Raw genomic sequence first — 15,085 nt, forward strand, 5'->3', positions numbered from 1 at the left:
GTAATGCTGAAAAAGAGGCGAAAAGCTAAATGTCTATCAATAATAGCTTATGGCTTCCTGGCATTCAATTGTTTAATATATTGATCTTAGAAAGAATAATGTAGCTTCACATATACTGAGAAGAAACTATGCTGGCACTAATAATAAAAGAAGTTTCAAGACAGTATATAAGATAGGTTACCTGTATTTTATAATACATGGAAATGTATTAGTATGAAATTAGGGTATTTCTCACAAGTAAACGTTTGTAAGGAAAAATAGATTTAAAATAATTACCTGAAAATTCCCATTAATCACTCCTCTACTCCTCCCAGCTCCCTCCTATCCCCATGCAACCCCAGCACTCACTTCTGAGACCACTAGCGGTTCATCTCAGATGGGGTGGAGGATGCCTGCATGATGTCCTGCTGCTGCTGGGAGAGGGGGTGCATGGAGCTGGAGGTGGGTGTAGGCAGTGGGATGGAGAACACACTCTGGGTCTCGCTGGGGTCGGCATCCCTCACATACAGCTCGTCATTCACGATGCACAGACTGAAGGAAAAATGGGGCCTCAGACAACTGGTGGATGGACACCCACACCCCCAATACTGACTCTGCTCCCACTGGCACTCAGCAACCAGATTCCTTCCACGTCCCTCCTGTGTCTGTCTCCCAGGTTCCTTAACTGGTACCTCTGCCCCTCCCCACAGAGCCCACCTTTGGAGAGACTGTCTACCACCTTCACTTGATTTATAGGTTCATCCCCAAACCAGGGGCAATTTCGCATTTACCCTTTACCACAGTGCAAGGGGTGGACAGTCTGATCCCCATTCTCAGAAGAAGACACTGAGTCACACAGAGGTCATGGGAATTGACCAAGGTCACACAGCGAGTGAGTGTTGGGTCAAGGAGTGAACGCATAGGCCGATTCCAGGCCCATACTCTTCTTAACCACTAGGCTACACTGCTCCTGGGATCCCCCTGCTGGCTTTCCACAATACTGAGTAAACCTAAGGTCTTTGCCACCACATTCCCTCGCCCCTGAGCCCAGGTGGGGATGGGCATTCCCGCCCACAACAGGGCTCTCACCTGCAGTCGCGGGCAGGGGTAGCGATGAAGGTCCGGGTGAAGGAACGCACACAGCCCTGAGAACTTCCTTCCACTTCAACAGCAAACAAACCACAGTACCCCTTACAGCTGCACTTGCTGTACACGCTCACACGGCGGTCCCTAGTCAGGGTGTGACTGGACACTCATGCTGAGAGGGCAGTTGTTCACGGGGGCCAGGGTGTCGGGAATGGGGAGGGCAACCATAGGAGCAGTCTGCACCCAGTTACAGGGCCCCTGACGACCACTACACAAGTTCACGGGATGCATTTTTCACAGTCGCCCAAGAGGTGGATACTACTACCCTATTTGGCAAATGAGGAAACTGAGAGGTTCAGTAACGGCCCAAGTTCTCAGAGTAAGGATCTGGGATGAGAGCCACCAAAATCCACAGCCTGTGTCACCAACGCCCAGGGTGTGCAGGGCAGACAGGCATGGACACAGCTCAGACCTGGGTTGTCTGTGGGAAGCCTGAGGGCAGGAGAACACAGTGGGGAAGGGGAGGCGGGGGGAGGGGAGGGGAGGGGAGGGAACAGAAGGGAATACAAGGGGAGGGAAGGGAAGGGAAGGGGAAAGAAAGCGAAAGGAAGGGAAGGGGTCAGGGACGCTGGGTGGTTCTGGGTGTGAGCCTGGCCAGGGGGAGGCAGCAGTGGGCCATCTGCGCTGGGGGTCTACACACACTCACCTGCCTTGAACACTCCGCAGACGGAGAAGCAGAGCATCGATTCCTGAAAGGGAAGAGCCCAGGCGCCCAGTCACCACCTCCACCTCCCACCCACCTGCGGCTTCCTGGGCCCACGCGAGGGAGGAAGCAGGCGCTCACCGTCTGGAACCACGTGTCCACCACGAAGGAGCTGAAGGCATGCTGAGTCTTGGGCAACACACAGAGGGTGTGCACAATGACACGTTTTGTGTGCTTCAGCAGCTGGACCCGCAGGTCTGTGAGGGGAGGGGAAGCGAGCGAAGGTCAGGGGCTGCCACGCCCTGGGCCCTATGATTGACCCCTTCACCGCCCTTTCCCACCCAGTCTTCCCATCACACACTCACAGGGGTCCTTGAGCTTCTTCATATTCCTGCTGTCCTTGAAATACTCGCACAAGCTGCTTCTAGGAGACAAAGAGCAACAGTGGGTGGTGGGTGTTTGCAGGAGCTGGCCTGTGTCTGCTGGGGGGCCACACGGCCCGGGAGCAGAGGCTGTACTGTCATACTCACGGGGCTGGGTCCTTGGGGTGGAAGGGAATCGTCAGGGAGAAGCAGGCCTCCTCGTGATAAGCACCCGCGAGAACCTGTCTGTCTCCATAGTCATGGATCAAGTAGTACCTAAGGAGGAGCAATGAAGACAGTCTATCTCTGTGGTCTGGACCTCAAATGGACTTGAAAACTCCCCTGAGCAGACCTGTGCTTAGGTGGCCTCACCTGTCCTAGCCCTCCCCCCGTTGCTCAGCTTCCCAGAGATACTTACTGCTTCAGGAATTGCAGGACTAGGCTCTTCAGCTCATCAGATCCAAAGTAGCTTCCCTGGAATCAAATGGCACTTGAGACTATGCAGTAGATAAAGCCTCCCTGCAACACCCCAAATGTTGTTTGATCCTCTTCCTCACCTTGCAGAGCTTTACTATGTAGGGAGTGTCAACGTCAACGGTCACTGGTGACGGTAACTCCTGGCCATCCTGGAGAAGGGAAGGGGAAGTCAGGAGTGGAGACCAGGGAGTGGCCCTGGATGATCCGGGAAAAGGATGGGCCCAGGAGGGTGAGGGTCAGAGGTCAGGTGTGAAAGGGACCTGGAAATTCCATGGGAAAGCTTACAGTGGATGTCTTCATCATGAGGTCCTGGAAGTCTCTAGTGTTATATTCAACTTGTGTGTGTGCGTGTGTGTATTTATGGGTATTTTTCCAGCAAGTATATCCATGTCATTTTCAGGAGTCCATGTCCCCCAAAATGGTTAAGGTTCTGATGCTAATATGTGATCTAGGCAAGACCCAAAGGGCTTGAGGGCAGGTGCAGAGGCCACCGACATTCATAGAGACAATGATTTACGTAGGCACTTACCAGGCATAACAACTTCGGGAAACATTCTCTGATGGCCTGTCCAAAACCAAAAATAGAGAAGAGGTGGTTGATAGTTCAAGGTTGCAATGCTTCCTTTGAGTTAAAACAGTAATATCATAAACAGAGATCAGTGTGTTCTGGCCAATCCAGCAGCACCCTTTGCCCACCTCTGCTCCTGATTATAGGGGTTTTCAGTCCACTTGCCTGTTGAGCACTGAGCATCTGTCATCTTACTGTCTGAAAGGCACTGTCTCCTCATCTCTCTCAGTACCTTCACTTTAATATTCCTTCCCTCCCTCCCTTCCTCTCCTTCGCCTGGGTAGCTCCCACCCAGACTACTCGGACTCCCTTCTCCAGTGCCACAGGGACCAGCATTTCAAACCCATGCTGCATGGCTTCCTTCTCCTCCCTCCCTTCTTCCAGGGCCCCACTGAAGGCTGTGGGGAGAAGAGGGGATGGAGTGGGAGCCCGGGGCTCTGCTACCTCACTGGGGGTCCAGCACTCTGGCAAGACCCCGACAGCCCCCAGGGATGGCCCAGGATGCTGGGCCAGCGAGGTGAGTGAGGTGGGGCTCAGGGAGGGAGATGGAGGGGATGAAGACAGAAAGGGAGTGAAGGTAGGAAGGGAGAGATGAGAGAGACATAGGGGCACAGAGACAGGGGAGAGAGAGACAACAAAGGGAAGGGAAAGAAGCTCTCCCGTGGTCGGGGTCAGGGAAGAAGAGAGAAGAAAGGGGAAACGGCACACTTGTTGCGGCTCTTCACCTGCCCCAGAATCGCCCAGACACACCAGGTAGGAATGGAAAATATGCACGTGTTGGGCTGGGGGCCCACTGGATGCTGGCTGAAACTTTGTCACCTGTGTGAGCTCAGCCAGACTTGGGCACGGGAAACCGAGCAGCCATGGGGGCAGATCTTCCCCAGAAGGAGGAAAGGGTCAGGTCCCAGCTCAGTATGGGGCTGAGGATCCGTGGCCCCCTCTGATGATCACCGTCTCCTCTCCCGATGACCCCTGCACCTCTCTGAGTTGGTTCTTTATCTGAGGAATCATACCTGTCTCAGGCTGCCCAGGGCTCCTGTGAAGGACCAGGCGGGATGATGTGACGTGTGCAGGGAGGGATGGGAAGTGCCCCTCAGAGGCCTGTCCTTCGGTCTCCTCTACCACCTCTGCCCTCTGCCTTCCACTCCTGCTTCAGGAAGCCCTCTGATCACTGGCGGGGGCCCACGTCTGGCCCCTTGACTCAGGGAGCCCTGCTTTCTCCCAAGGAGGGTCCAGCTCCTGGCACTGGGCCAGCAGAATGGATGTCATGACAGCAGCCACCCATGGCCTCAGCCCTCAGCATGGCGCAGGAAAGCCCCCATGTCAACCTGGGAGAGGAGGGGGGATCCATTTGGAGGAAGGGGAAGAGGGCCTCTCTCAGAACGGGGGAGGCAAACCCCATCTCAGCACGAAGAAGGAAGGCTTCTCTCAGCAAGAAGCCCTGGACAGGAGGACCCTTCTCAGTCCAGAGCGCCAGCATCTGGATCAAGGCTGGTCGCTCCTGGTCCTGGTGAGGAGGAGAAGCCCTGCTTCCTGGGGCACACTCTTGGGAGGCCTTGCTGGAATATAGCTGGGCACAGAGACCTGGAAACAGACCCCAGAGCGCCTGCAGAGGTGAGCAGGTCAGGGGAAGGAAACTCCTCACCGGTGATAGGCACAGAGAGAGCAGAAGGTGGGGCCTGTGATCCTCCCAGAAGACCAGGGCTGCCACCTTTGGCAAAGGGGCACTGTCACGGATAGTCTAGGCTCCCATGGCTGAAGGTCACCAAGAAGGGTGACAGGGTGTTCACACTGACCTTACATAGGTGGACTGGTCTGGGAAGGTGTCACACAATGGGTTCCCTTGCAGCCACAGCTCTTCAAGCTTCAGCCCTTGCATCTTGCTCAACTCCCACACAGACGTCAGCTGAGAAATATGGGGCGGAAGTGGGAAAAGGAATCCCAGGGAAAGAGGGACATCCGGATCCCTGCACCCCCAGACCCCTCCCTCCCACACAGGTACCTTCACCTGCCTCCTGTCATCACTCTGATGGCCACTAACATGCCCGCCCCTACTCTCAACCCAACTTTGACCTGGCTCCCTCTTCTCACCTCATTTGTGGAGAGGTTCAGGATCTTGACCGTGGGGGCCATCTGTATAATGTCAGACAGGCCATTCAGCTGGTACAGTTTGTTGCTGCTCAAGTTCAAGGACAACAGCTTTGGGGCAAGAAGAGGTAGAGTGAAGGTTACTATCTAGGACCTTGGAGCCAAATCTGCCCTCCTCCCCATCTCTTCCACCCCCTACCCTAATACCAGCACTGGGCCTACAGCCTCACCTCAGGGAAATTCTTTTCGATGACCTGCAGGGTGGCAGTCATGCAGCTTCTTCGATTCAGAAATATATCAATATCATAGCCCACCAAGTCTTCAGGAAGGAGAGGGGAGGGAATCAGATGGCTGAGTGGGGTGTGGGGCCAGCACCAGCCCCTCCCCACGTTACCATCCCTAAGTCTCCCTCCAGGAAGACCCCTCTGCCCTCACCCGCCCTAGAATTACTGCTGTCAGCCGTACCTCGGTCAAGGCGGAGCCTCTGGAGGTCAAGAGTTTGCTGGGAGACATCAAATCGTTTGCTCAAGGTCAGCTGCGGAGAGAGAGATGGAGAGAGCCGCTCTGAGGCTGTGGTGGTGGCAGGGAAATCGGGGGCGAGGGGGATGGGGGTCTGGAGGAAGCAGAGGTGGGTCTGAGCACTGGCACACTACTCGCCGTGAGTCTCCATTACCTTTAGCTGCTCCATTTCTTCTGGCTTCAACTTATCCCGCACAAAGTAGGGAACAGCGGAGGGGCTGACAAAGACAGGTATCTGCAGGAAGAAGAGGTGGGGTAAGCACCGGGAACTCTAGTTCCAAAGAAGAAAACCAGCCCCTGGCCTGTACTCCTTCCTCAGGATGAGGTACACGTAACGCCCTCGACACACACCTTTCGGCTCTCCTCGTCACGAATCTTGTAGCTGACATCCATCAATGCAGAGGCAGTGCTAGCTTCCTGGACAAAGAATCGAGCCCCATTTTTCACAAAGTGGAACTACAGGGATTGAATGCAACAGCAATAGTTTCAGAAGCCAGCAGACCCTGCTGAATCAAGTCTCTCTCTCCCCCTTCCCTGTGCCCATGCGTCTGGCTTCGGCATCCTGTCTTACGTTCACTGGAGTGAAGGGGACACTGCAATGTCTCTGGATTGAGTTCATTAGCCATGTCCTGTCATACTTTATCCCATAAGGAATCTAAGGATGAAAAGAAGCGATGGGAGAGAGGACAGACAACAGGGAATTTAGGCTGGAGGACGAACCTTTTCCTGTTCTTTTCCGGCCTTCTACTGAGCTTGCAAGGGCTTGTAAAGAAGGGAACATATGTATATGTATAACCGATTCAGTTTGTTATAAAGCAGAAACTAACACACCATTGTCAAGCAATTGTACCCCAATAAAGATGTTTAAAAAAATGAGAAAAAGAAAATTTAAAAAAAAAAAAAGAAGGGACTACTGACATGATTTCTTATGGGTGTACGTCATATGGATTTCCTAAGTACTCTTTCTCTCCAGTCAAACTCTCTTCCACATAATCAAGGTGTCAGTGATGATCTTCCTTTTATAAATTTCCAACGCCCAGGGTGTGCAGAGCAGAGAGGCATGGATACAGCTCAGACCTGGATTGTCTGTGGGAAGCCTGAGGGCAGGAGAGCACAGTGTGGAAGGGGAGAGGAGGGGAGGGGAGGGGAGTGGGAAGGGGAGGGGAGTGGGGGGACGGGAGGGAAGGGCATGGAAGGAAGGAGAGGGGAAGGGAAATGAAGAGAAGGGGAAGGAATGGAAAGGAAATGCAAGGGAAGGGAAGGGGTCAGGGAAGCTGGGTGGTTCTAGGAGTGAGCCTGGCCAGGGGGAGACAGCAGTGGGGCATCTGGGGTGGGGGTCTACACACACTCAGCTGCCTTGAACACCCCGCTGACAGAGAAGCAGAACATCGTTTCCTGAAAGGGAAGAGCCCAGGCGCCCAGTCACCACCTCCACCTCCTACCCACCTGTGGTTCCTGGGCCCACCTGAGGGAGGAAGCAGGCGCTCACCGTCTGGAACCACATATCCACCACGAAGGACCTGAAGTCATGCTGAGTCTTGGGCAACACACAGAGAATGTGCACAATGACACATTTTGTGTGCTTCAGCAGCTGGACCCGCAGGTCTGAGGGGAGGGGAAGCGAGCGAAGGTCAGGGGCTGCCACGCCCTGGGCCCTATGATTGACTCCTTCACTGCCCTTTCCAACCCAGTCTTCTCATCACACACTCACAGGGGTCCTTGAGCTTCTTCATATTCCTGCTGTCCTTGAAGTACTCACACAAGCTGCTTGTAGGAGACAAAGAGCAACAGTGGGTGGTGGGTGTTTGCAAGAGCTGACCTGTGTCTGCTGGGGAGCCACATGGCCTGGGAGCAGAGCCTGTGTTGTGATACTTATGGGGCTGTGTCCTTGGGGTGGAAGGGAATCGTCAGGGAGAAGTAGGCCCTGTGGTGATAAGCACCGAGGAGACCATATCGGTCTCCAGAGTCACAGATCAAGTAATACCTTTGGGAGAGCAATGAGGACAGGCTGTCTGTATGATCTGAGCCCCAAATATGCCATGAAAGTCTCTGTGAGCAGACCTGTGCTTGGGTGGCCTGGCCCAGTCTCAGCCCTCTCTATTCCTCATGGTGGCAAGGGTACTTACTGCTGCAGGAAGTAAAGGATCATACTCTTCAGTGTCTCAGATCCTTTATAGCTTTCCTGGAATCAAAAGGCATTTGAGAGTAAGCAGTGGATAAAGCCTCCCCACAACACCCCAAATGTTGTTTGATCCTCTCCCTCACATTTCAGGGCTTTATTACGTAGGGGGTGTCAACATCATTGATAACTGGTGACAGTAACTCTTGGCCATCCTGGAGAAAGGAAGAAGAAGTCAAGAGTAGAGACCAAGGGAGTGGCCCTGGATAATCCGGGAAAAGGATGGGCCCAGGAGGGTGAGGGACAGAGGTCAGGTGTGAAAGGGACCTGGAAATTCCGTGGGAAAGCTTACAGTGGATGTCTTCATCATGAGGTCCTGAAAGTCTCTAGTGTTATATTCAACTTGTGTGTGTGCATGTGTGTATTTATGGGTATTTTTCCAGCAAGTATATCCATGTCATTTTCAGGAGTCCATGTCCCCCAAAATGGTTAAGGTTCTGATGCTAATATGTGATCTAGGCAAGACCCAAAGGGCTTGAAGGCAGGTGCAGAGGCCACCGACATTCATAAGAGACAATGATTTACGTAGGCACTTACCAGGCGTAACAACTTCGGGAAACATTCTCTGATGGCCTGTCCAAAACCAAAAATAGAGAAGAGGTGGTTGATAGTTCAAGGTTGCAATGCTTCCTTTGAGTTAAAACAGTAATACCATAAACAGAGATCAGTGTGTTCTGGCCAATCCAGCAGCACCCTTTGCCCACCTCTGCTCCTGATTATAGGGGTTTTCAGTCCACTTGCCTGTTGAGCACTGAGCATCTGTCATCTTACTGTCTGAAAGGCACTGTCTCCTCATCTCTCTCAGTACCTTCACTTTAATATTCCTTCCCTCCCTCCCTTCCTCTCCTTCGCCTGGGTAGCTCCCACCCAGACTACTCGGACTCCCTTCTCCAGTGCCACAGGGACCAGCATTTCAAACCCATGCTGCAGGGCTTCCTTCCCCTCCCTTCCTTCCTCCAGGGCCCCACTGAAGGCTGTGGAGAGAAGAGGGAATGGAGTGGGAGCCCAGGGCTCTGCTACCTCACTGGGGGTCCAGCACTCTGCCAAGACCTGGACCAAGACCTGGACTCCCCCCATGGATGGCCCAGGATGCTGGGGCAGGGAGGTGAGTGAGGCGGGGCTCAGGGAGGGTGATGGAGGGGGATGAAAACAGAAAGGGAGTGAAGGTAGGAGGGGAGAGATGAGAGAGACATAAGAGCCTAGAGACAAGGGAGAGAGAGAAAACAAAGGGAAGGGAAAGAAGTTCTACTGTGGTGGGGGTCTGGAAAAAGAGAAAAGAAAGGGGAAATGGCACCCCTGCTGCAGCCCTTTCCATCACCTGCCCTGGAATGGCCCAGGCATCCCAGGCAGGAATGGAAAATATGCACATGTTGGGTTGGGGGCCCATTGGATGCTGGTTGAAACTTTTTCAACTTTATGACACAGAGAGGAGAGCATAGGGACTGTGGTCCTCCCATAGGACCAGGTCAACTGCTCCCTGCAAACAGGCACTGTCATGTGTAGCTCAGGATCCTGCGGGCAACTGAGAATACATCTGACCTTATGTTGGTTGACTTATCAGGGAAGGTGGTGCATGGGGGGCTTCTGTCTACACACATCCTTTCTGGCTCCAGCCGGTGGCCCTTGTCCATCTCCCCTGCAGACTTCACCTGTAATTATTGGGAGGAAGCACATGGACCAGAGAAACAAAGCCAGGATGGCCGTGCACCCCTAGTCCCTTCCTTTCCTTACAAATCCATTTCCCTTCCTCTGTCACCACCCTATTAGCTTTCCCACCTTCCCTTCAAAGATGGAACTGGGTACCACACCTCACCTCTGTGTTGGAGAGGTTCAAGTTCTTGGTGTTGGAAGCATTTGGCATAGTGTTGGATAGGCCGTGCAGCTGGTAGGGTTTCTTGCTGCTCAGGTCCAAGGACAAAAGCTATGATGAGGAAAGAGAGTGAGGATGCCAGCAGGGGATACCTGAGACCAATCTGCCTCTTCTACCTAAACTCTCCCACCATCTCCACCAGCCCCAGCATTGGGCCTAAGTCCTCATCTTGGGCGTATTCCCTGGATGGATCTGCAGGGAGGTGGCCATGCCATTTCTAGGGTTTCCCGCCATTCCAATATCACAGGTCATCAAGTCTCCAGGAAGCCAGGAGGAGGGAAACAGAAGCTGAGAGCCTCCTGGCTGGTTCCGCTCTAGCACCAGCACCTCCTCAAGTTACTATCCCTGAGCATCCTTCCCAGACAGACCCCTCTGCCCTCACCTGCCCTACAATTACTGCTGTAGCCATACCAGGGTCAAAGTGGAGCCTCTGGATATCAAGAGATTGCTGGGGAGCATCATATTGTCTGTTCACAGTCAGCTGCAGAGTTAGGGATGGGGCTCAGTGGCTCTGAGTCTGAGGTGGTGATTGGGGGCAATAGGTGGCAATCCCAAAAGAAAGGGGGAAAGATTTAACAGGATATGTTTAATTGGAGCCCTGGAGGCAAAGAACATGAACAGTGGAGAAGCAATATTTGAAGAAATCATGATTGAGAAATTTCCAAAAGGGTCAAAACACATCAAGTTTGTAAAACTTTATTAATTAGAGAAAAAGTATACTTTAAGGAAAACCATTACTAGAGGAAAAAAGGATCAATTCATCAAGAATATATTAATTAAATCCTAAATTTCTATGTACCTCTTGATAGAGCCAAAATATGCAATCTGAAAATTGAGGAACTTCGCTGGTGGCACAGTGGTTAAGAATCCACCTGCCGGGGCTTCCCTGGTGGCGCAGTGGTTGAGAGTCCGCCTGCTGGTGCAGGGGACACGGGTTCGTGCCCCGGTCCGGGAGGATCCCATGTGCCACGGAGCAGCTGGGCCCATGAGCCATGGCCGCTGAGCCTGCGCGTCTGGAGCCTGTGCTCCACAACGGGAGAGGCCACAACGGTGAGAGGCCCACATACCGAAAAAAAAAAAAAAAAAGAATCCGCCTGCCAATGCAGGGGACACAAGTTCAAGCCCTGGTCCAGGAAAATCCCACATGCCACAGAGCAACTAAGCCCGTGCACCACAACTACTGAGCCTGCGCTCTAAAGCCCATGAGCCACAACTACTGAGCCCACACGCCACAACTACTAAAGCCTGTGTGCCCTAGAGCCTATGTGCCACAACTACTGAAGCCCACGTGCTCTAGGGCCTGTGTGCTGCAACTACTGAAGCCTGCATGCCTAGAACCCATGCTCTGCAACAAGAGAAGCCACCACAATGAGAAGCCCGCACACCACAACAAAGAGTAGCCCCCGCTCACCGCAAGTAGAGAAAGCCAATGCACAGCAACAAAGACCCAACGCAGCCTAAATAAATAATAAAAGAAAATTGATAAAAGCAATGGAGAAATAGACAAATCCACAGTCATGTGAGACATTTTAACATAACTCACTGAGTGACAGATAAAACAGGCAGACGAAAATTTGGTTAGATGTAGAAAATTAAACATGAGTAACAAAATTTACTTAATTGAAATAGAACACTGTACATAACAATTAACTACACAAAACTTTCCAGAATAGATTATATGCTGGGCCATAAAGCAAGCCTGGAGACACCTCTATGGGGATAATATATTATACCCTGAACGGTTGGTGTGAAAATTCAAGGGTAACTGTGGGTTCCCTGACCCTCTCCCACCTTTAGTATAAATCCAAAGAATATTAGCTTATACTAACCCCACCCCCAATTAGGGGACCGTCTCCACTCTCCAAGCCCTAGGTCACATGACTCAGGCCTTTTCCCTAACCAGGGGGAAAATTTCACCTCAGCCATGGCCATTTCCATAGGAGGGGAGGTTTTCCATGTGCAGTCAGGATGGGTGTGTCAGAGCCTACTTGGCCCATTTCCTCAAGAGAGTGGAAACTAGTCAGCCTGGGCCCTCTCCACCCCTTCTCTAAAGGGGGCTCAGATTGTTGGGGGTCCTGTGGGTTTGGGTTACGGAGGGAACTCAGAACCCCTCCAGCCCTATGGAGATCTGAGGACAAGGTCTCATGTTGACCAACTCACCCATCCGGTGGCCTGAAGGCAGTGATCTGTCACCACCGTCCTCACAGGCTGCTCGTGAAGAGAATCTGTGGGTCTGGTGCTGGAGGTTTGGAGAATATCAAAGAGGGCTGCCAAGGAAGGAGACAGCAGGCCCCAAACTCTGTCTCAGGGCCACAGAAGATGGAGTCCTAACCGGAAGTCCCTTCCCCAAGGGCATAGAGGAGGAGAGCCCTGGGAGTCAGAGGAGACTTAACTTCCTGTAATTACTGCCGCTTAAGTTTGCTACCAGCCTAACACCCAGGAAATCATTTCCAACTGAGGCACACTTGCAGAGGACACCAACTGCAGTTAAGAAGCCAAGGTCCCAAGTACTTGTAGCTATAAATCCAGGGAACTCCAAAGGCATGTAAGCCTGCTGCATTACATTTTCTTCCTTCATGTATTCCTCATGAGAGGACCCTGAATCACCAGGCCCTTGTCCTCTCTGTGGTTGCTGATGCTTACTGAGTTTCAGGAGCTTGTATGAGGTCATTCAGATGCTACAGGGGACAAAAGAGACTGGAACTGAGTTCCATGGATGGGGATGACCCTGCCCTGCATAGCTTTAATAAATTCTTGTTGCAATATATGGAGTTTTCTTAAGGTAGGGTAAAGTAATAGAAAGAACAGAAAATAGCCACATGTCAGGAAATAACTCCAGCACATCCCAGAGAGGTCAAACAAAACAGACCTAAGGGCTTCCCTGGTGGCGCAGTGGTTGAGAGTCCGCTTGCCGATGCAGGGGACACGGGATTCGTGCCCCGGTCCGGGGGGATCCCATGTGCCGGGGGGTGGCTGGGCCCGTGAGCCATGGCCGCTGGGCCTGCGCATCCGGAGCCTGTGCTCTGAGGCGGGAGAGGCCACAACAGAGAGAGGCCCGCGTACCGCAAAAAAACCAAAAAAAAACAGACCTAAAATATATAAAGGAAATTGCAAACAGAGTTTGGTGGACCACCGGAATGAGAGTAGGAAGGAAAACGTCATGCCCTTTCCTTAAAAAAAAAAAAAAAAAGTATTCAGTGTAGATAGATGCCCCCTGGTGGTCAGAGCTATAATTGTAGCTCTGAAAGTCTCAGAACAGGAGGCTTTGAAAGGTGAGGGAATGAAGTGGAGACTTGGGCTTCAGTGCAATTTTCAATTCAGTGGAATTTTCAACCCCCCCTGGCAGTAATCTCTTTCTGAGCTCCATGCCTTCAGAAAGGAAGCCTAGCCCTTGAATGAGCTAAGGAGAAATCTTCATATGAGACTGTGTGAAACTTTGGGGTGAAGGAAGTGTAAGACAGAAACACACACACATACACAGATAAACTGTCATGTCAAGAGTTGTGATCTTTTTTTTTAATGAAACAGTACAGTGTGAAAATTTTTCTAAAACAATAAATATATGTAAAATTATTGTCAGTGGTTATTAGTTATTACATTTCTCTTAATAAAATTTCCTAATTACAAAATATTAAGCAGCTAAAAGTATATTTAGATATCAAATTATATATATTCCATCTATAAGAAGATAGACCTACAGATACCCATTGTAAATACATTAGTAAATATTTTCCAGATGTATTTTTCTGTGTATACAGATGTGTTTATCTACCTTTAAGTATTTATAAATATTTTATATATTTGTATTTTTTTTCAGTTTTGCAACTACTTGAATACATTTCTGTACAGTCTATTTTTTAATTATAACTCTCTGTATCTGTATTTCATCAGTTAATGTGATTTGGTGTCTCTCCAGATGTTTATTGGAAATGCATTTTACTTTTCAGGTGATTTTTTTGTTGTTGTTGGTCTATTATGTCCTTCTCTCCACTGATTAGCAAATTCCTTTATAGTCACGTATTAGCACAATATCTATCATATTGATAACAAATATATTTAATCAATGAATATAATTTATAAAATTCATGAGGATAGCTTATTGCATGTACCCATATTTCTGCTCTATCTCTTCTTCTTTATTCCTTCCTGATTCTCCAAGAGTCCTTCTTTCATTATTTCTTTTCTGGTTGAAGAACGTCCCTGTCAACTCACAATCCTACACCCAGGGAAAATATCCTTTAGGAATGAAGGAGATAAATCAAGACATTCTCCAATAAAGGGAAATAATTTGTCACCATCAGATATACTCTAAAAGAATGGCTAAAGAAGTTCCTTAAACAGAAAACAAATGATAAAAGGAGCATTTGAACATCAGGAAGGAAGACAGAGAACAGCAAGCAAATGTGTAAGTAAACACAGTAGGCATTTTTTCTTCTCTTGAGTTTTCTGAATTATGTTTGATGATTGAAGCAAGAATTATAATACTGTATCATATAATTCTAAATGTATGTAGATGAAGTAACTAAGGCAATTATACTATAAATGGGTTAAGATAAAGGGACATACAGGGAGATGGAATTTCTGTACTTCATTTGAACTAGTAAAATGGTGACTCCAGTAGACCGTGGTAAGTTATATATATATAATGTGCTACAAAAAGCAACCATACACAAAAAAGCTATACAAAGACATACACTCAAAAACTCTAAATAGGAGAGACGGGGAAGATGGCGGAAGAGTAAGACACGGAGATAACCTTCCTCCCCACAGATACACCAGAAATACATCTACATGTGGAACAACTACAGAACACCTACTGAACACTGGCAGAAGACCTCAGACCTCCCAAAAGGCAAGAAACTTCCCACGTACCTGGGTAGGGCAAAAGAAAAAAAGAATAAACAGAGACAAAAGAATAGGGATGGGACCTGCACCAGTGGGAGGGAGCTGTGAAGGAGGAAAGGTTTCCACACACTAGGAAACCCCTTCGCAGGCGGAGACTGCAGGTGGCGGAGGTGGGCAGCTTCGGAGCCACGGAGCAGAGCGCAGCAACAAGGGTGCGGAGGGCAAAGCAGAGAGATTCCCGCACAGAGGATTGGGGCCGACTGGCACTCACCAGCCCGAGAGGCTTGTCTGCTCACCCGCTGAGGCGGGTGGGGCTGGGAGCTGAGGCTCGCAGGGAGAGGACTGGGGTTGGCAGTGTGAACACAGCCTGCAGGGGGTTAGTGCACCATGGCTAGCCGGGAGGGAGTCC

At 50.6% G+C, this 15,085-nt stretch overlaps 1 pseudogene across 1 annotated transcript; it reads right to left on the reverse strand.

Annotated features, from left to right (window-relative positions):
* Positions 1-359: 359 nt before the first annotated feature.
* Positions 360-12,409, reverse strand: LOC309978022 (nuclear RNA export factor 2-like; annotated as a pseudogene). The gene is made up of 23 exons: positions 12,238-12,409; positions 11,992-12,098; positions 9,775-9,882; positions 8,066-8,116; positions 7,909-7,964; positions 7,494-7,546; positions 7,248-7,387; positions 6,354-6,437; positions 6,134-6,238; positions 5,937-6,017; positions 5,729-5,798; positions 5,494-5,582; positions 5,267-5,374; positions 4,968-5,102; positions 3,137-3,172; positions 2,688-2,809; positions 2,549-2,604; positions 2,299-2,406; positions 2,134-2,192; positions 1,910-2,025; positions 1,772-1,814; positions 1,069-1,141; positions 360-531 (listed from the first exon to the last, which is right to left on the reverse strand). The product of its transcript is annotated as a nuclear RNA export factor 2-like (transcript).
* Positions 12,410-15,085: the final 2,676 nt, after the last annotated feature.

This window comes from Leucopleurus acutus, assembly GCF_964270905.1.
Source record: "Leucopleurus acutus genome assembly, chromosome: X".
Taxonomy (NCBI): Eukaryota; Metazoa; Chordata; class Mammalia; order Artiodactyla; family Delphinidae; genus Leucopleurus; species Leucopleurus acutus.